This window comes from Falco punctatus, assembly GCF_963210335.1.
Source record: "Falco punctatus genome assembly, chromosome: 2".
Taxonomy (NCBI): Eukaryota; Metazoa; Chordata; class Aves; order Falconiformes; family Falconidae; genus Falco; species Falco punctatus.
In genome coordinates this window covers 47,332,692-47,355,088 of record NC_137581.1, presented here as the reverse complement: position 1 = coordinate 47,355,088, position 22,397 = coordinate 47,332,692, and the positions used below count along the sequence as shown (strand labels likewise).

The 22,397-nt window shown below is 41.9% G+C and overlaps 1 protein-coding gene and 1 long non-coding RNA gene across 3 annotated transcripts in view; one reads left to right on the top strand and one right to left on the bottom strand.

Moving 5' to 3' along the window:
- Positions 1–22,187, top strand: part of LOC308058604 — a 33,341-nt gene extending 11,154 nt beyond the window's left edge. The window contains exon 2 of the long non-coding RNA XR_013925909.1: positions 346–22,187. This is a non-coding gene — a long non-coding RNA (uncharacterized lncRNA). The remainder of the gene's footprint in view (positions 1–345) is intronic.
- Positions 20,352–22,397, bottom strand: part of NDFIP2 (Nedd4 family interacting protein 2) — a 47,434-nt gene continuing 45,388 nt past the window's right edge. For both annotated transcript variants that reach the window (XM_080374602.1, XM_080374603.1), the window contains one exon: positions 20,352–22,172. The gene's annotated coding sequence lies outside the window, so the exon portion shown is untranslated. The remainder of the gene's footprint in view (positions 22,173–22,397) is intronic.

The following is a 22,397-nucleotide window of genomic DNA, read 5'->3' as shown; positions in this document are numbered from 1 at the left end:
CTGTCTCAGTACTTGGAGCACAAAGAAATGAAGTAAGCATGGCCCTTCATAGAGGAAGTCCTTCACTTCCTCAAGAAGTTCGAACATGCCAAGAAAGCAAAACAATTTCACAAGGCCAAAGTATATGGGCTTCTAATCCCATGAAAGTAGTATATGCTCTGTTGCAAAGCCAGAGTCAACAGAGCTTTCCTTTAACGCAGGCACAGCACAGTTAAACCGTGGGACTAATACCGATAAGGTTGTTATCACTTAGGAATTCTTTTATAAAGTGTCAGATTTTTCTTTCCAGGATTAAAGCAGAGATAAGAAAAAATTATCTTGGTCTCTTTTTTTTTTCTCCCTTAGCTAATTCAATGGATTATAACAGAGATGGATCTTAATGTGCTTCAGACTTGGGGGGCAACAACGGCATGAACACAAGGAAAACTCATAAGAATTTTAAAGCACTGTCTGCTTTAAAAGCTCTGATCCATGGTAATTCATGTACTGTAAAAACCCCATAAAACAGCCAGAAAAAATATGCAGAACTCACTGTACATTGCAAAGAAAGGTTGTTAGGATCTGCTTTTTTTACTCTGCGTGAAGCGCAATTGTTTTATTTCCCTTTCGGCAAAGTCCCTACAAACAGAGCTGCAGGCTGGTGCAGCATGAGGGATGTGGAGTGGAGCCAGGCATCCCCCTGCTCCTTGGGCTGCCGCTGCTCAGCACAGGGGCCGCACGACAACGAGATGACAGCTTGGGGAGGGAGGGAGTCAGAGGGAGGAACTGCTCCGAGCAGCACAGCTCCGGCCACAAATATCCGCTGATAAGCACTGCTGGAGTGATGATGGTCTAGGGACATAAGCAAGGAAGAATCTGGAAGGAGTCAGCCTGTCTTTTAAATAGTTCTAGCCAGTATCACTGGGGAAAAAAATAAAGACAAGATTTCACAACCTAAAGATGAGCCACTACAACTGGAAGTTGTCTGGTTTTTTCAGCGGCATCAGTGTGTCTAATAAAAGACATTGCCTCTCCCCACAGCTCTTGGTTCATACATATTTCCAGATCCTTCTAATCCAGCCTTTCAGAAAGCTGATGGGAAAATAAAAATTAACAAGCCACCAATCACAAGTCAGAGGGAGATGTAAATAAATAAATAGACTGGAAAGCTGTTATAACCCTAAGAACCACATGGTCCTTGCCAGTTGTAATTTTTGGACTTAGGCATATACCTGTTTTGAAAGCTTTCAATATTGGCATGTGCTGAGGAGAAGGGAGGGAGGCAGTAGCTGGAGCTCCCAGCTTACCTGTTGCGCTGTCACAGCAATTGCGACAGACTGGGATGCTGACAGAGCTAGATCCTGCTTGCAGCTATGGTGGAAGATGGCCAGTAAGTACAGTAAGGATGTAGGACGTTCAGTCCACAGCAGAGCTGTGACTCCTCAAGGTTGAGGCTGCCCCCAGAACTACAGGTAGAGTCTACCCTTGCACCGTATGTAAGGGCTATTTTCCTACTTTCACTAGACTCATGCTCAGGCGTGTCACCACCTCCCATTTTTGGTCTTTCCCTTCTCTTGCCTTCCCTCTGCATCCGTTTCTGTGCTCCTCTGCACTTCCTTGCCCCACTGCACTGACGGCAGCCCCTGCCCAGCTCTGCTCTTGTTCCTCTATTTCCTCCCAGGCACGTCCTGCCCAGAGCAGGCAGCTAGTTCGTGCTCCACACAGCCAAGGCAAGAAGGCAAGAGCTTCTGGGCTCATCCACAGCTCCTTCACCACCAGCATGGCAGCAAACTTCCCCCAAGGCACCGCTGCTGTGCCAGGGACCAGGGAAGGATGGCTTCTTATCTGCAGGGGATGGCTCTTCTGAGCCTCAGCCCCAGCTCCTGCTCACTTCTCAATCTCCCGGTGCATCACCAGTAGTGGGAGGCTGCAACCAGCAAAGGCAGACTCGCTGGGATGCGTTTTCTTACACAACCCAAATTTTCTCACAGATGAAGGGTATCTCACATCACCATGAGTGGGAAGTAGTGTGCTGCAGCAGGGAGCAGAAGTGAGGGGCTGCAGAGAGCAATTCTTCCCTCCAAGAACAGAAGTAACAAAAGAGGCAGGAACGTACCCATTTTGTAATGTGCCCAAAGAGAAACTCAGGAACTGTAGCTTCCTGAAAAGTCACATCAATAGCTATGTGACCCCCTTTTTCCCTTATTCGAACTCCTGTACCATCTTTCTCCTTGCACACACACGTCTTCTTATGTATTGCCCCAGCTGAAATGACATTATTTGCCCTACAAACGCCACAGTGAAAAGCTACAAATACTGTTTATTCTTAGAGCCTTTTTTCATTTCTTCCAGTAGAATTGAAATATTTTTCTGCAATTAGCTTCCAAAGGGTTAACTTGAGATGATTTTTAAAAAAAATAAAATGAAAGCTTACAGCTCCTGAGATAGTATCAGTCCATTAAACATAGGTAAGAATATGAGAGGGAAAGAGAAGGGAACAGATATTATATATGTAAGGAAAATTAAAACTCAGGATGTTGGGCGTGGGGGGAATGTGCTTTGAAGTACAAAAGTTCCATTGTTAATGTGGGACAAAACCTCCCCAGTATGGGACAGAGATAAAAAGGAGGGAGTTTCTAACAGATCAAGGTCAACCAAGATATATGAATAACATAAATGCTATTAATCTCGTACAGCATGAATCAGAGAATTGCAGAATTGCAGCAGGGTATAGCTGTGTGGCGGAGTTCATGGCATGAGTGTTTTATGCCACTTTGTATTAGATAATGAGCGTATTCATCACAGACTCCTACACATCAACCAAACTGGCAGAGAAGGAGCTTTAAGGAGTTCAAGAGAACAAATCAAAGAGCTGGATCTAAAGCCCAGAAAGGTAATAGGGATGTTCAAATACTGCCCCAAGTTTAGATATTTGCAGGCATCCATACAATCTGACTCTGCAGGAAATAGCGTGAGAAAGAAGCTCTTAGTTGGACAGCTTGCTGCTTATTATTTATGATGCTGTCTCTGTCATAACAGCCGATTTTACCAATTAGAAAAGATGTAGAGCAATACAGGAAAAGATTACACCAGAAAAAGTCTCTCTTTCTTGCTGCACAGCGCCCCCCACACACACACACCCTTTTTTTTTTTTTTTTTTTTTTTAATTCTCATGGCTGCAAATTCAGAGACACAAAGAGAATCAATTTTCATCTTGGAGGCCTTAATCTAAACATTGTTGGGAAGCAAGAGACTGAGCCATACTGGAGTCAAAAAGTACGTAACCAGATGTAATTCTGATTTCACATGTTGCATTTCCACACATTTTAGTCTCCTGAAATTCCAGAGACACATGTGTTCCACAGGAGAAGCTTAAAGGATAATTTATCTTTGGGAGGAAGGAAATGAAAATGTATACATGTGTGTATATAATTTTGACAACAGTCTACAACCAGATTGTTTGCAGTGGTTTGCACTTCCATTTATTTATTCCAAACAAACATTTTAACTCAGAGATGTGGATTTATGTAGCATGGTTTTCCTGACTGTTATGCTTTTCAGATTTTTGAAAGAAAGCTGAAATACAGTTGGGACCAAATTAAAATTCCAAAACCGACTAATTCCTTCTCCCTGAGGTTAGCAGGGTTTTCTCAGCATGAACCTAGACTTGCATTCAATTCTACATTTTGGTGCCATGTAATCAATGGAAAAGGGCAAGTCCCATAATGGGGCCAGCTCTCCACAATGAGCACATCCAAACTTAAAAAAAGACATTTTGAAAGAGGGGCTGGTTGCTTGTAACACAGTAGCATCTAGAGGCTATGCTGCATTTGGAGGTATTCTGCAATACTCTATATATGCATATACATATATAAACTTGTAGTCTGTGCATATACATACACCTTATTTGTGCATGCACATGTGTGTTGTACATACACACAATATATACTATAAACTGCCTCTCTACTTGATCTTTGGGAGAAAGATTGATTGAGCTTAGTGAAGAGAAGCTGGAGCAGGGGAGGGAGGAACAAAAAGAGAAGGAAAGGCTGAAATGGTTCAAGGTAAAGCACCCTTCAGCAAGCATCTGAGGACCATTCAAAGGCAATGCCAGTACTATCAGCATGAAAAATACCATCACTCCCTTAGCTAACTTACAAAATGGGCTTGAGCAGGACAGGAAGAGCAATGGGAGATCAAAGGAAAAGCAACAGATTTGTTTCAAAACTGTCAGCACAATCACCACTTTATCTAGGGAAAATCAGGCAAAAGCACAGAGCAAGATTCAGACCACTAAATTCTCCTTGTGGTTACCTACATCCAAGTAGCCAAAAGATCCTGAAAGCCTATACTGGCCCGCAGCAGAAAGTCTGAGGGCCCTACAGTCCCCCAGTACCTCCCTGGTGAGCCTGGGAAGAGCCCCTTGTCTTGAGCACACTCCTCTCCAGGAAGAGGCCACCTTCCACACAGGCTCTGCAAGCTCCTGCTTCATGTCCTGCAGACCTTATCTACACTACTGAATATAACAGGTCTGGGATGTTGCTAAACACTCTTCCTCTTCAAATAGGTGCTTGCTGCATCCAGGATCCCTTCTGGGAATTGCTCTGGTGCCCTACATGGATGATGTCTCTGGAAAAGATGTTTCAGGCTTCATCTACAAGTCTGCCTAGAGGGCCCATGGTACAGAGAAATACCTCACCACTGGACAGCCCCACCACCAGGGCCTGATGCCTCACCTGATGGGCACAGGCCACCAAGAGTGTGAGTCAGAGGAGAAAGAGGAGTCAGGGACAGAGGAGACCCAACCCTACAGGCTTATCGTCAGGACATTAAGCTGGAGGGTGTCTGTGTGGATCAGAAATACCAGATCCAGCTTCCACAATTTTCTAGCTAATGCATGTCTTAGGTAAGGCCCATGCCCAGTCTCCTTCCGTTCCCTGAAAATGGCTGGCTACACCAAACAGCCGTTGCTCACACAGAGCTTGGCTGCCCTAGTGAGGGGAAACTGAGGCAGCCTCTATTTCTGCAGGAGGAGAGGAACCATCATGACAGGAGGCACAAGAAATGGTGCATTCCCATGAAAAACTGAAGTGGGTCAGAGCATCTTCTTTCCATCTACAGAGAATTAAAATATGAATGCTTCACTTGTGACAGCAGCCCCACAAAGCTGGAAGGCAGCGGGAGACACTTCAACCTTTGCTTCTGCCCTGCCATACAGATGCTCAGCCAGGGCATATGAACAAACAAAAAATACCAGTAATAGCTGTGAATGTAACATTTGGGTGTTGTTTGGTTGTTTTTTTTTTCAATGTAATTGCTACATTCCACTTATTTGGATATGCGAGATCAAAAAACTCCACCTCTCTCAGAGGCTTTTACCTCACAGTTAAATATAGTGGTGAAGCAGTTAACGTAGTTATGTATCACCATATTGGCATGGGGGTTTTATCTTTTATTGGCACCATTTTATCCCCAGAGACAATAGGAGATTGTTCTCACTGTGTGTGAAAAGATCGTGTTCTGGCAAGTAGGGTTTTCCCAGTCAACAAGTTTAAAATCCTTGGTAAGGGAGACGTGTGCCATGTTGGGACCGGCCTGCTAAGCATCTCCTCATGGCAGCAACCACTGTGCCATCAGCTGCTCCCAGGGCTGCTGCAGCACGGAGCCCATGCCTGCTGTCAAAGAAGGCAGAGGAGGCAGTGCCAAACCTGTGACCCTCTACTATACTGTTAGCCCAAAGACAGGAGAAAAAAACCAGACTGATCTTCTCTAGACACAACCTACATGGTAACTGTTAGAAACTATGTGCTGAGAGGAAAATATATGTGCTTAGAAGCCATTTTGTTTGCTAAAAACCACAAAATCCGTATGAAAACAAAGGCTCTGATTCCCTGCTTTGGGTGCTTTTGTGTGCCCCAATATAAAAGATGTACAGGATTTCCTTTTTAATTCATATCTTCCTGGTTGTATAAATAGTGCAATACAGAATTACAGCAGTCAGAGGCATTAGGGATAAGAAGGTATTTACATCAGAGATGTACACACAAGATTATGTGTGCATGGTAAATTTTTATCTCCATCTTTAAATAAATATTATGCTTCATCCACACCCAAGGTCTTGAAAGAAAGCTGTTTTAGTGTAAACAATTAACTTCCTGGCCAACTGTTGAATTATTTGATTGCTTGTTGCTGAGAAATTCAGATTCTGTACTGTTGCATACACTTTACAAGTTTTGATTAGACAGATAATTCACCCAAGATCCATCCAGACATTGCAGTTTATTTGTAGTCATATCATGGTGTTTGGCTGGCCTAGTATTTCAGCAGTTCTCATTTGCGGCGGCTATACAGTGATTTGGTTGCTACCAGGTTTGTCAGCAATTAGAAATACAGGCACGAGCAACGGCAGCCTCTGCTGTATATTTCAAGAGTGCCCACAGTTTGGCCCTTCTGCAAAACACGCTGCAGATCTCAGATTACACTGAAAAAATAAAGTCTCTGGCAGTTGGAGCTGCAGTTGGCTTTCAAAATGTTTACTGAGCATAAGGTGGTGCAACAGGTGATTACCAACCCAACCAAACCCCCAGCCTCCACAGCGATATGAACCACCCAGAAGGTCATAGCTGAACTGTGATCCTATAGCCATGACTATTTTCCAGATGCAATGAAATTCATCATCTTGCAGCAGACAGAAAATGAAAAGCTATCTCCTTGCCCTGCAGGGATCAACCTGCAGCTGCATTTCCCTCTCTGCCTCTTCTCTGCAAGGCCCAGCTAGCTATAGATGTGTCGATACATTCTTTGGGTTTCTTTTTTCATTTTACTTAAGCTTTGGAAGTACACCACTGAAAAAATTAAAAGGCATATTTTTCCAAAGCAAAACGAGACTTGAAGAGAGGTGGCCTCACTGACATTAAACCAAACCAAATCAATTTGTTTCAGGGCAAACAAAAAGTTCAAATGGCTGTGCTTCAGCATCATTTGCAAAATGAAGGCGGTAGTGCTTTTATTCAACAGCCCACATGTAGAATTTGGGAGATACTCGTTCAACCTCTGTCTTTTCTCTACTGGGATGTGAAAATCTCAGCAGTCATCTCTTGGGAGAGGATCGTGCCCGCCCTGACAAAGCAGCCCTGCTCTGCCAAGCTCCCCTTCTGGAGCTGTTCCACCCCTTTGTATGAAGTAATTACTTAAATATACATTGAACAAAGACAGAGGGAAATAACTTTAAGGCCTATCAGTTAGGGCACTCTACTGGCAGGTAAAGCAAACCAGTGAATAATTCAGTAATGATCATGTTATTTCAGTGACCAAATAATTTTTTATTGGGGAAAAAAACTCATCATCAGGGACTGTGAAAATAGCCCCTATACACCTTGTTACCTGGGAGCACTGTTTTGTGGGGGGCAATTGTCATGTTCAAATGGACAAAAGTTAAAAAACCTCCTGCACGTCAAATGAGAATTGAAGCCTCTCCAGGCAGGTGCTCTAGTGACAAAATGGGAAGTGGAGCTTGTTTGTTTGCTTCAGAGCTGTAAAAAGGCCCACATCTTAAAAGAAAATAACTGCAACTAAGGCTTTTAAGGAACTTGAGCCAGCCTACAGCTTTACTAAATTAATTAAACATAGGGCCAAACTGCACAGTTCCTGAAATAATTGTTTTAAAAGCATCCTCCCTGCTTTATATGGAGGCTCTGGACACTGGTGGCAGGGTATTTCCAGGTCCCACCAATGCCTGGTATGGCTCCTTGGCTTGCCGGCACTGCAGCTCAGGAAGAGCCAGAGGTGCCAGCTGGGCAGACAGACCACCTGAGAGCGACTTAGATGCCACAAAAATCAATAATAAACTCCCACATTTCCTGATATATAAGAAAGGAAGAAGACCAAGATGCTTGATGGTACTGCATTATAGCCCCCCGAGCCCTGCCAAAGGAGGAATTAGAGAATGCAGCTTAATGAACCAAGTGTCATGAGGAGTAATGACCATGTCTGTCAAGTAACTTTATGTCCACAATATTTTCAGCTTCGCACCATACTAAAGCAAAGGGAGGGTGGCTAGCTACAAAAGGTAAGTTATTGTGACAAGAAGCCCGTTGTTGAAGGATTTTGACTTTCCTGTTGCAGAAAGAGGTGACACGGAACCCTCAGGAGAACTCCTCATCTCACCTCCTCCTGGCCACGGAGACATCTCCTTCAGCCTTCCAGAGCCTGAAAACTTTGCCATCTGTTCTCACTTGAGGAAAATTCTCATTTTATCTTTTCCATTTGTTTTAAGCTGTTTTTAAACAGGAGAGGCTCAAAATACAGGCTGTGCAATAGCCCATGATACAGTTAATTTCTCTCGCCATCTAATGTTAACAACATATGGAGACTGGCTTGAGTCGCTAAGGTCATAAATCTATCCTTGCCTCCTGGTTTGTTCACTGAATCTCCATTTTTTATTACTGCACATTCCTCCACAGGACTTCACCAAAACACCTGGTAGGGACCTTCCAGAGGAATGAATCTCACTGCACAGAAGAAACTCCTCTTCCCCCAACCCCCAAAAAATCCCCATCTCCCATCAACCTCCTTTTTCTAAATCCAGGCTCCCATTTCCATTGATAAAACACATTCCACTAATGAAATTGATTCATGTTTACTGTGTTATACATGCATCTGCAACACACGGTGTGTTGCTTTAACTTTGTTTGATTTGTGGGTGACTTCAGAGCTCCTGACAGCAAGAGACATTAGCACCAGCTAGAGCAAAACCGATGGCAGGCAGGTATTGTGCAAGCTTCCTCACCATTTTGCCAGCTGACCTCACTTCTGACCCACCAGTTCGCTGCTATTCCCTTCCCATGCCAAACTACACAGTGGTTTTGAGATGCACACAAATGAATTATCAGGCTCTTTGCAACAGGCTGAATTAACCAACGTTTGACATCAAGTTTCAGGATGAAGATGTTTACACAAACCTTGAACTGCACTGCAACCATAATTTGGCATTTCAAGGCCACTCGTTCAAATGCATGCTACTCTTGCACCTATTATTACTAGTTACTGCAGAGAAGTAGCAGGGTGTAATATTGGGAAGCAAATTGTAATGACAATTTTTTACAGAGCTGCAAATGGGCCTACAGAGCAGCTCATTGGAAAACCACTGGAACAGGGGGCGACACTGCAGAAATGGGCATTTTTCTTTCGCTCTCTGAATACACCTTCCAGACAGACGTGGATGTTTTTGTCCTTCCCCCTGCACATAGCATTAAGCTATGCATTTCTAGGTACCATAGACATGAAAGATGGATTCTGCTTGTAATCAACACATGCATCTGGTCTCTCACAAAGCCTGTATGTGACTGCTAAAATGGAACAAAGTCCAAGATGTGAAACCCACATCTGCCTCAGGTGAAACCAGATGTTAATTGATGTTTGTTTACTCTTCTTTTTATATATCCTGTCTCTTTACAACATATGTAATGTACACATTTCATCTTCCCTGTAGCAGTAAGAGTATCTTTCAAGTCTGTCAGAGACGGAGGACTAAGCTGTCATCAGTACAGCCCATGAACTCTTTCCTGTCAAAGCAAAAGATAAGTAATTAAAGTCCACTGATGATATTTTCCTTAAAAAGTCTTAGCTGTCTGTGGGACAAATTCTGATCTGAGTTGTCCATAGAAGTTACCTCAGGAATATTTTCATACAAAAACACCTAACTGCATGACCTTGAGCAATAATTCTGTTTTTGAGTATTTACTGGAATTTCATATGATGAACTGGAATATTCATTAGAAAGTTTTTTTTCCATATTGTCTTGCATAGTATGAAGTCATCTGGGTTTCAAAGAACATGTAAAATTGCATCTTTATCTTTTCCAATCATTTCTGTTAATTATTTGGATTCAGGTTTGCAGCTTCCCCCCCCCGTTCTTGTTCTAATCCCCTTTTCAGGAATACATTAAGCCTAGAGAGTATCAACATACAATAAATATTATTTCAAGAAAGTGTCTTTACTTTGTATGGAGAAATGAATGTAAAGTTTCCTATGTTTGGAGAAAAAAACCCCAACCCTCAGAGCAGCAGGCAGAGGAGGAGAAAGCAAGAGTGAGCACTGTTATGCCCCATGCAGACAGACGCTGGGATCTCTACCTGTAAAGCATGGCACAAGAGATCCAAATCCATGGCTTTTTTGGTGCTCGAACGCACTACACTTTTCAAAAGCAGTGAAAGAAAGGACACTATACATTGCAAACATTATTTTATCACTATGTCAACAATAATGCAGGCCTCATCATTACCGAGAGCTGTTCACTTTATGCTGAGAAGCCTCTCATTGGCTGGGGCAGATGGTATACACCACCAGTTTCACCACAAGGTCCCAACGGTTTTGCGTGCTGATACAGTAAGGTGCAGAAACGCCGTGTCCAGCCTCTGTAGTTCATGGCTGGTGAGTTCAGGTCAAGTTCTTGCTGCCCTGGTTGGGACCCACTGAGAGGGGATGGGGAGGAGAGGGTGGCCGTGGTGCAGAGAGCACAAGGAGCTCCCTCCCACCCACGCTGTTTGCTGATGTGGAAAGGAGCCTTGCAAGTAGGTCACTCATTAAAAGTTTATACAGCTGAATTCAGGAAGCCTCCTCTTGGTAGAACAATAGTAAAGAAAAAAGTTATTTATTGAGCCTTCTGGGTGAGCACAACTACGGGGCATGAACACGAAGCCCAGGTGAAGCACTACCTTCCAGACACCCACCCAGCCACTCAGAGAAAGCCCAGTTAACATTTATCCTTGCATCAACAGATCTGCAATCTACTCTGTACCTCTTTATAGAAACCTGCATTTTTTTCTTTAATCAAAAACACTAATTGAGATTTTTAAAAATCAGGCTAAACCCCAGTCCTACAAAGAGAGGCCTCCTCTTCTTAACCCCCCATCTCTTTGAAAGCATGGGGACCACTTACAAATGCAAAGCAAAAATTACATGCTAACATTGGCAGGATTTGAAGCCTTACAGCTTGTGCAACTCTCTGAAATGTGGTGTCTCTGGCTGGAGAGAGCGAGCATACTTGGTAAGACACCTTTTCATAGCTGTTTGGACCTGGGGATGTTTTCAAAGCTCATTGCAAATCCCTTCTTTTGTATGGAAACGAGCCTGCCAGCAGACACGATGCAGAGTGAGTCTGGAGCGCAGAGGCACTCCTACATAGCACAGGATGAAAATAAAATACTAATGTGCACTTTCTGCTACCTGCATGGAAGTCACATGGTCATAGCATATTAACTTGGCATAGTGGTGGCAAGGGCTGGTTTGAGCTTTCAAGCGGTGGTAGACCCTCATTTTGCCCAGTGACCACAATTAAATGCTCAAGTCCTCCATCTTACTGCACTATGTTTTGGATCACTTCTCATTTCATATAACAGACTAAAACATTCAGGCTTAACCTTCCAATTAACAGGAAAATCCTGCCTAGTTTGGAGCAACTGAACCAGTTTCCCAGAGCTGGAGAGGGAATCTGCACAACTTCTTGAACAGTATAGAGACTTCTTTCAAGGTTTTCTCTGATTGAGCTTGCAGCTCAGTAAATTTGTGGCATCGTGAAAATAGGTTTTAAGATGACGCCCACATTGCTGAATGAAGGAGTCAGAGATTGAACGCAAGCACCAGAGCCTTGATCTTCTGCACTGGTTAGCTGCTAGGTCATTCTCTGTTGCTATTTTGAACTGCTCTAGCTAAGCACTCTCCCCATGACTGAACCTGGATGCAGTTCTGGCAGGGATTTACTCCAGAGGAGGCTCATAACAGGCAGTGTGGCTAAGACTGCACCAAGTTTGACTCTCCTCTGCTACTGTCTCAGTCTTCCAAACATGCTCTCAGCAGCCTTAGAACCACTGAGCACTCAAAAATATTGCAGACCATCTGCTTCATACTAAAAAAGCACCAGTCTGAAAAGCTGCAGTGTAGGCCACATATCAGGTGCTTTGAACTAAAACAAAAATCAAAATAATACTCTGTCTTAGGGTCCAACAACAGCCAAGGCCATGTATATGCAGTGTGGATACAGCCAGCCTGCTGCAGGACTTCTGGACTGCAGTAGTGCAGACGTAAACCACGGCACCATTGGCCTGAGGGCCAAGGATCCCTTTCTGCAGCTGAGATGTTTAGTGGCGTATTAAGAGCCCCAAGGCTGTCTCTGAAAATTGGTTTAAACCATGACAGTGCAAATCCCCAGGCCCTATCTAGAAAGTGTTGTCTAGCTGCCGAGCAGTACCCCCTGCAGCGGGTTTGCTACTCTTCATACCAAGCTGCTAAGACTCAGAACAGGTAAAGCTCTTGCTTTCACAGGTTCAAAGTCAGGTGGCCAAGAAGGCCAACAGCATCTGGCTTGTGTCAGAAACAGTGTGGCCAGCAGGGATGGGCCAGTGATCGTCCCCCTGCACTGGGCACTGGTGAGGCCGCACCTCAAACACTGTGTTCAGGTTTGGGCCCCTCACTGAAAGACACGCTGAGGTGCTGGAGCGTGTCCAGAGAAGGACAGCAAAGCTGGTGAGGGGCCTGGAGCACAACAGAGGGAATACTTAGCTTAGATATTAGAATAAATTTCTTCATTGAAAGGGTTGTCAAGCACTGGAACAGGCTGCCCAGGAAATTGGTTTCTCTGGCCTTTGTAAAGAACTTAGCCACTCTAATGACAACAAATACCAAAATACTGGGGAAAGGAGTCCCACAGCTCAATGGCATGTTTTGTGAAAAAAGTTTGACATCTGCATACTTGCTTCATTATGTCCCTTCAGTTTTTGGATCAGAAGGGAGCAAACAGCTGATTCTTATTTGCTTAAGAAACAAAGTCTGTAAGAAAACAGGATTTAACAAAGCCCAAACCATTCCATTTCAAACCCAACAGACGGAAGTCTGTTGCCAAGTATGAGACAGGATCGTGGAGGAACCCAGGGAACTGGCAACTGGAAGTTGTGGTATCCTGAGCCACAGGACAGATGTCCCCAAAAGGCAGGAACACTGGAAGCTGAGGCAAATTCCTCAACTGAATTTCAAAGAAAGAAAATCGATTTTCCTATAAATGAGGAACTCTTCAGCAAGCTTCAGTGTGACCAAACGCTATTGTTTTCTTAAGAACCTGCAGGGCATGTTTTTTTAAAAGGTACTGAAAAGAGCAGTTTGCAGTTCAAATACTTTTCAGCGCTGATTCAGTTGACTCCATTTTGGACATAAGGCATTGCGTTGCAAAAAGCATCATTCCAGATGCAGCTCTTGATCTGACTACAGAGTAATCCTTGGTGACTAGCTTAGACTAGATGACTAAACTTTTAGGCAAATGAAATTAGATGACACGAGTCCTGCTGCAAGTGATCCAGATAGTTAAACTTATAGTTAGTTTGAAATAGGAATCACAGGAAAATACCCAGGTGCTTCCACTTCAGGAAAGTGACAATTTTAGGAACGATTAAGAGAATTCACGGCACCCAGTGCTCTGAACACTAAGATGCTTACACAAGCTGGCAGGAAACAGCGGAAGACCCACCTTCCCTTTTCAGCGTTGCAAATGTGAGCAATTCTTTGGAGACTGGACAATATCTCAGAATGCTTTCTCCCCTTTGTCACTTGACAGCTGCTCAGTAACCCAGAGACCGAGGTTACATCCACCCTCACTCATGTCAGGATTCACCGGTCAAGAGAGACCCTGGAACTCCAGGGTGCCGAAGAAGGAGCCACTGAGCACATCCCTCAACAAAACTTGGCCAGTGATGATGATGAAAGAGAATAACGAAGCACTGGGACAAGTCACTCTGGGAACGTGGGGAATCCCTGTGCTCTGGGGTTTTCAAGACCTAGCTGACAAAGTCTTAAGCAATGTGGTCTGAATTCTGCACTGGCCCTGCTTTGAACAGGAGCACGCACCAGATTACCTCCTGCAGTCCCCTCCAACCCAAATAACTGATTCTGCAGCGAGTGTGGAAACTGTTGGTCCAAAGGAAAGCAGGTAGGAGGCTATCCAACCCTTTAACCTAGCTATAGGACTCAGGAGTTGGGATACTCAGGGAAGGAGATATTTGTTTATGCTAAATATAGAAATAGTCTTGAGAGCAGGAACTCAGCTTCAACCTGTTGTATAACCAAACAATGCACCTAAAACTGGGTTCATAAAGGAACTTAAATGTTACATACATCAGCCTGATAGCCATTTCTCACTATCATGAAAAAAGATCTAGTTAATACAGGTACTCAAAATGCGCTGAAGAGCATGATGCTGACGCTCAGACTGGTCCAAAAGGCACATGCTTGAGCCTGACCAAATGTGTTTTGCCTGAGTTACGACCAGCCATGTCAGACCCAAGCTGGCTCTGTATTGAAATTTCTGCATGATATTTCCCAGTAGTCCAGATACCAGAGACACAGCCTAGGAAACCAAAGACGGCTCTGCACAACTAGCACAGTTGCAAAGGACTTACTAGCTCAGGACCTGGTGGCTGTGGTAACTTTTCCAAACTCAAACCTAAATCAAAGCTCACAGCAGTATAGTTGCCATGACTAAACTGATGAGCTGGCAGCCAAACAAGACCAGTGCAGGTGTCAGCCCATGGCATTCACTGATTCATCATCCAGATAAGCTGCCTCTGGATAGCTGAGAGCTAACCGTATGCTATTTCTCATTTGAAGGGCAAAACAATTCTGTACTAATTAGGAGCACAAATACTACTGGATTGCATTTTATGCATTTCACAAGCCCCAAATCTGGATTAAATCACACACACTAGCTGTTTAATTCACTTTTATAACACAGATGCTGTATAATTAGAAGCTCTAAAAAAGATGGGGAGTGGGACTATGCTAAACACTGCACAAACATTAACACTGGCCTCAAAAAAAACAGAATAGAAAAAGCTCCAAGGAAATAAAGATGCAAAAATCACAATTGTCACTGCAATTTATGGTTTAGGGCTGAGATAGAGTAATGGTCTGCTGAAATTTCCAAAGCAAATTGAAAGCAAACCTCACTAGATTTAAAAAAACCCACAAAGCAACACAAAAAAATCTACCACCACCCCCAAACAAACAAACAAAACAAACAAAACAAAAATCCAAACCACACACCACGTTTTCTCTTTATATCATAACAGAAATGTATACTGTATGCATATAAAATACAGTAGGTCACTTTATAGGCATGGACTACAGACAGATCAAATTCTCTATATAGTACTCGTATAGCCCAAATATCACGATGAGAAAGACTTTACAAAAGCTGTGGGGAAATAACAATATACATAAAAAATGCTTTGTGACATTTACTGGCAGCACATGTAGGAGTTACTAAGTTCATAGAATAGTTTGGGTTGGAAGGGGCCTTCAAAGATCATCTAGTCCAATCCCCCTGTAGTGAGCAGGGACATCTTCAACTAGATCAGGTTGCTCAAAGCCACGTCCAACCTGGCCTTGAACATTTCCAGGAATGGGGCACTGACCAGCTCTCTGGGTAACCTGCTCCAGTGTTTCACCACTCCTATCATAAAAAATTTCTTCCTTTATCTAGTCTAAATCTACCCCCTTTTAGTTTAAAGTCATTACCCCATGTCCTATCAATACATGCCCTTGTAAAATGTCCCTCTCCAGCTTTCTTGTAGGCCCTTTTTAGGTACTGGCAGGCTGCTATATGATGTCCCCAGAGCCTTTTCTTCTCCAGGCTGAACAACCCTACTCCCTCAGCCTTCCTTCACAGGAGAGGTGTTCTAGCCCTCTGATCACGTTTGTGGCCCTCCTCTGGCCCTGCTCTAATGGGTCCATGTCTGTCTTGCACCGGGGACCCTGAGGCTGGATGCAGCACTCCAGGCGGGGTCTCATGAGAGCCAAGTAGAGAGGACAATCACCTCCCCTGACCTGCTGGCCATGCTTCTTTTCATGCAGCCCAGGATTCAGCTGGCTTTCTGGACAAGTGCACATTGATGATGGCTCACATCCAGCTTTTCATCCACCAGTACCCTCAAGCCCTTCTCTGCAGAACTGCTCTCAATCCCTTCATCCCCCAGTTTGTGTTGATACTGGGGGTTGCCCTGACCCAGGTGCAGGACCTTGCAAAGTTATTTCATTTTTGAACGCAAAAAGCAAATTCAAAACAATGTCTCTTCCCATATTCTAAAGTGATTCATTTTTATACCACAGAATTGCCAAAGCTGAAGGATCTTCCTGCATTACACATCTTCAAAAGAATTGAAGCAGGCAAGAATTACACATCTTGCATCACACTTGTCAGAGTTAACATACGTACCCAGTCTTAAGGACTGTACTCACTTCACAACACCCCATGGAAAAGTCTAAACACGAACGTAAAAAGAAAACTCCTGACACCTTACTGAAGATATTTATCAGGAAATGGTAAGTGCACAACATTTTTAGTTAGTTATTAACATAGGACAGATACCTTCCTTGACTTACAAAATCATGAATTTTCTTTGTAAGGAATTTTATTATCATGATATATATGTATGGTAACTGGGGGAAGACTCTAAACACAAATTCAGTCGTCAGAGCAGAATTGGAAGGACCCTTTCTTCTGCTGTTTTTATTAACACTGACGACTTGCAAAGCAAGACTTTGCAGAACTAAAGTTACTTTTGCCTGACTGGCCATGATGAAAGTCAAAAAGCAAAAAGATTGATTTTTTTTTTAATTTTTTTTTTTTTGGGGGGGGGATGAGGTAGCTTTTTCTTTGTTTTACTTCTTGGGTATGCCTTTTTGTCAGTGTGATTCTTAAATTCTTGATAACTCATTGCTCTTGAAACACCTCTAAGTAATTTTCACGCTCACAGTTCAAAGAAGCATGACTCTCTAGAAAAAAACGTTGACAGCCTCTGAGGACTGCAACATTCACCCTTTAGCCATCTACAGCCCCCAAAGGAAGAAGACTCCATACATACAAATTAAATGTAAAAATCAAAGTTAGAAGCAAGTAAAAAAAAAAACAAAAAAAAACACGAAACCCAAAGGAAAACACTCCAACATGAAAAATTTAACAGACAGTACTTGCAATTTTTCATTCACTAAAATATGTATTATATTAGACAGTATTAGTAAGTACTATTAGTGTTCTGGGCTGTTTCTCCTACAGCTGTTGCTGTTGCTGAACAGACAATAGTTCTAATAAGCAGCAGTTTCTCTTAAAAGATGTATATTTTATGAATAGAATGGTAATTCTTTAGAAATCAGTCATAAATCTTAGTGACTCCTTTGTACCAGGTAGTTCTAGAGAGGTCCACCCAAGATCAGGAGCAAATGTTCATGAGTGCATTGCATCCATCTAAGAGATTTTGGAAAACATGCTGGGAGGCAACATACCTTTTTCTACCCTAAACTGAACCTCCTGGAGCTACCACACTATGTGAAATGGTAAGAAAGTGGCCCAGCATCACAAGATTTGTGACAAAATACAAAGCCAACAACACTGATTTCTTCGTTAACGTAAACCTCAGCATTACAAGACTTGAGAAGGCTGTGTACGCCACGCAGATTGTAGGATCCAAGATAGCGCTTGCAAACTGCATTCCTGCTGGCAAGGCAGGGGCATTTCCCATGGGGCCAGCTAGGCTAACTAGCTGGCCAAGTGCCTTCTTGGACAGCCAGCTGGGACACCCTTCTCCCTGCCCAAGCAGAGGGGAGTTTGCAATTCTGTTTGTCTCCAGGAAGAAAAGAAAACCTAAGGGCCCTTTTCACAGACTATGTAGGTACACAAAGCAGCTGGTCAGCTGGGGAGGAAGAGGGTGGAGGACTGCACCCAGATGTGCTCCCATCATCTTGCCAGAAACACCTGCTACATCAGCTGTTGCAAACCCAGAGTTAAAGGTCCAAGCACTCCTCCCCATTCCTCTTTCTCTCTTCACAGTGACTCTCTGGTTAATATGCAGCAATCTCAGCTTGAACCCATGGTATACCTTGAGCACTGCACAGCAGCACTCACCATCTTTATGAAGGAGGAACCAGGGAGAGACCCAAGTCGAGCCATATGTAACCTGCCAAGTCCAGCACACCATGTAGCTTTCAGTCAGAATTCAGACACAATTAAGTCTGCTGAATACATACACTTAAAAGTTTTTTTAACCACAGCATTATGTTGTCGGTGCTTCTTGCATTTAACATATGTCCATACTATGACGAACACTAGCAGAACTGTGTGTTGTGAATTTTCTACAAAAAAAAAAACCAAAAACAAAAAACAAACCACCACCAAAATAACCAAAACCCCAAAACTCTGACTCCTCAGGGAAAACATAGGTTTTCTATGAAAGTTCCAAGACAAAGTGTCAAATTAATTAATTAATTATAAGTCAGTTAAACACTCAAAGAAAAGCTTAGCAATGGTCCTGCAGGTGTTCATGCTACTGATTACATGACAATTAGCACTGGCTTTATTCCCAGTAATGCCTCCACTAGTAAGACCCACGGACTTTGCTCAAAGACCCAGTCACCACTAAAGGAAAAAATACACCAAAGACTTCTGACTCCAGGAGTGAGCTCTCACCGGCTACGTACAGCAGCAGCAGAAGTGGACTGACCAGCAATGTTACTGCAATTATATTTAACTACAAGATTGAATTAATGAACACACCCAAGTGAAGTGTGCTTTATAGTTGTTTTACTAATAAACAAATTATAGCAGCAGCACTCTGTTCCACGTGAAACTGGGCATTTGGAAATCATGGGATTACACCAACCTAGAAAATTAAGAAGGATGGGCACCTGCACAGCCTTGTATAATAAAAAAATCAATGAGCAACTTCTCGTATTAACCTAAGGATATCCCCAGAAATACAGTGTTTCTTTGACCACAAGGAAAATTAAGAGTGAAGACCACAAGAACAGATATAAAACCATGGAGATAACTGTAACTATCCCTGAGTATGAAAGAACAAAAACATTTAAAACTTTTTTTAATATAGGCCTTTCTGTTTTACACACAAAAGAACAATAGCCGGAAAGCTGATGCAGTCTGCAATACTTTTAAGCCTCACTGCATACAAGTTTCCTCGAGCAGAAAATATACCACAGACTTAAAGTCATTGATTTTAAAAAGTTGGCTTACCTGTAAAACATGGATGTATGAAAAAACCTCTCATCAGTACAGAGAATAATAATAATTAAAAAAACATATAATAAAAAATAATTAAAAAAAAAAGATATTAACTGCAGCCAACATGCAGTAGGGCAGCCTTCTGCCTGAACTTGCAGTGTGCATAGCAAGTGCACAGGGAGAGGAGAAGGGACATGGAAGTGGAAGGGATATGCTAAGTTGATAAGATAGAGATGGCATCCTCAGAACTATGAAGAAGAGGGAACCTGGGATGGTGGAAAAGAACAACATACATAGGACAAACGATACACTGGACTCTACTCTTTCTGGGTAGCTATGTACATATGCTAATCACGTGTCCATACTCTAGATGAGACAGCAAAATGAAAGCTTAGAGACAACCTTCTCTACGTAAGGGGAGTGGAAGTGTGAGTGATGGATCATTTCTGAAATGCATTAATAGAGTTGCAGGCTACTTGAATTGTATTCAAGTGTGGTGTCCACATCAATAAAAGTAGATGACAAAACTAAAGAAATCATGTTCATGCCAGTTGCCTGAATAAAATGGTATTCTCTCTCCCCACTTCCCCTCCCCTAGCTTTCACCCCACACTTCAAAGCCTTATTTGCATTCATACAAAATCTGTTTACAGTCAACTTCACTGTGATACTGGAGCTCCCCCCTCCAACTAAGACACAAAGCAAAGCTGGCCAGGTGTCTCTAAACCACAGAGCCAGCTGCTCTTAACCAAGCTCACAGGAAATAGCAAGGAAAATATGCAGCATTTGACACATCTGGAATAGATTGCAGAGTCTTTGAAAACAGTGTCCCAATTCCCTTCCTCCTGCTGATGAGATTTCAGGCTACCAAACTGCTGCATCAACTACAGCGGATTAGATAACGTGTACATTTTTAACCCTACATATTCTTTCTGTCCAAATGAGAATTTTTGTAAGGTAGTCCAGAAAAAAACCACAACAAACCCAAGCTTTCTGTAAAATGCGCTGGAGCAAACAGAAGTAATTACATCAGAAGACTGCTACTTAATTTGGGAAAATTGATATAGTTGGAAAATAGTACGAGTTGATGTGCATAAAGAAAAAATGAATCAATATTGCATGCTTTGTACAGTTGTATTAACTCATGAAAATAAGTGTCCTTACAGTGTTGCCATAAAATATGAGATGAAAAGGACCAGAGTAGAGAGGATTGGTTAGTACCTATTTTGCCAGGTAATTTGTAATTCCATGCTGGCACAAGTATTCCAGTGTGCATTTTCCAATGTGAAGTACAAAAAACCCCAAAAAGCATAAGACAATTAGCAAAACAAAGCAATGTTTTATTATCTGCTTCTTCATATGGACAACGAATGCAAATGAACACAGAAACAAGCATAAGTTTAGAAGGAAATCCCAATTAGATATTGAACATAATACTTGATTTTATTCTTTCCATAAAAAGCTGGGAAGTGGAGGTGCCCCTAAAGATTTAGTCACTTTCAGTATCTCTGAAAGATTAAGAAAATGAATAATGTGACCAGTTTACATATATATATTTTAAACATTCATTATAGATACAAAACTGAATACAGCACTAGCTTAAAACAACATAAACCTCACTGTTTTTAATGTTAGTAACAAAAAGGCAGAACTCTAAAAAAAAAATATGGAGGAAAGTATTTGTGGGTTGTTTTTTTTTCCTCGAAGGTGCAAGCAACAACCAATGTATTTTTGCAACTGAGATTCCAGTTGTACAAAGGACCAAGAGATGTATTCTCCTACTTAAGGAGAAGCATAAGTTTTACAAACTTTAAAGGAAACCACACATGCATGAACAGCAGACAGTACCCCTTAAAGAGATGATATTTGTAAGAAAGTAATGGTATACCTTAAAATGAATACCGGGAGAGGTACAACACACATTTCCTATTTTCAGAGCCTTAAAAGTAAGATTATTTTTTTCCTACATAGATAATTTCCATAATCACCTTACATTTAAATTAGTTTACTCTTAGGAAATGGCAAACTATTTATTCTAAACAAGCATCGTAAAATAGTTATGTGAACTTATTTTTTTTTTTTGAGAAGACCTCATGGTGGATGTTAGATTTATACTGAACTCAAGACCTCTTAAACAGAGCTAGTGTTATAACCCAGGAATACATTTGCAATACTTTTGTTTCAGGAACAAAGGTGCACCTACAAGGGTCCAACAGCATAACCGAGGACTAAAGATGTAAGGCTGTCCATCCCTGCTACCATGAACAAACTATCTTTTGATGGGACCATGCATATGAATAACAACTTTCAGGCTGAAGCCTAAACCAGTTAATAATAATGTGAGGAAAGTTAGGATAAGACAAAACAATTCAATACCTTTATGTCCAAAATTACATCTAATAGTAACTATACCCTTAATAGCCAATTAACAAAAAATATGTATATAGCTCTAAGGTTAAACAAAACTTAGAGAATATGCTGTTACAAAATATATTTTGACATATTTCCTAAGAAGCATTTCAAACAGTCATTATGCAGTTATTTACAGGGGACTCGAAGTAGAGTATCATTTTTAAGCAAACCAGTATACTGGTTTGAATTTCATAAAATATTGGTGAATGCAAGTTTTTGACAACAAGGAATTCTGGGCTTTAGTAAACTTAAAAATGTTCTACATAATCATTAGATGAATCTAACATATAAAAAACCTGTCTGAACTGGTTAATCTGAATCTTTTAATGCATTTCATTCTACTTAAATTTCAGATCAACAGGTCAGTGGTACATACACGCTGTGAAACAAGTTACCACTTAAATCTTTCAGATACAACAAGCACAGATTAACTGAGTCTGACTGTACCTAATCTATACTATCAGATGGTTTGTTCTTACTTCAATACTATCTTTTTAATAAGCACATATACAAATGTGCTAAAACAAAAGGCAGCAATTATAAATATTTACTAGAATGACCAGAACTGGTATTTGAGCATAAACCATCCTGTCATTCGTTTCTGAAGCCATTATCTTCACTAATTTGTCTTCTGGTTTTAGTAGTCTTCTATCCTATAAACTCAGAGGGTTACAGATCATCTGGAAGTTTCACACTGGTATAGGAAAGGAATGTCTGTTCGATGCAGTCTGGAGATAAAGAAAGAGTTGTATTTTAGTTCATCGCAGTGATTCACTAAGATTGGTGTTGCTAATTGATGTTAAACCTAGAAGCAGCACAGAATCAGCTTCCCCCCCTACCATTTCAGGATGGGAGAAAAAAAGCAAAAATTGACCGTTGTTTTATTATTTCAAAAGAACATCTTAGAATATTTTGTAACTGTAGAGGTAATATCTGTTATTTATTAAAACTGA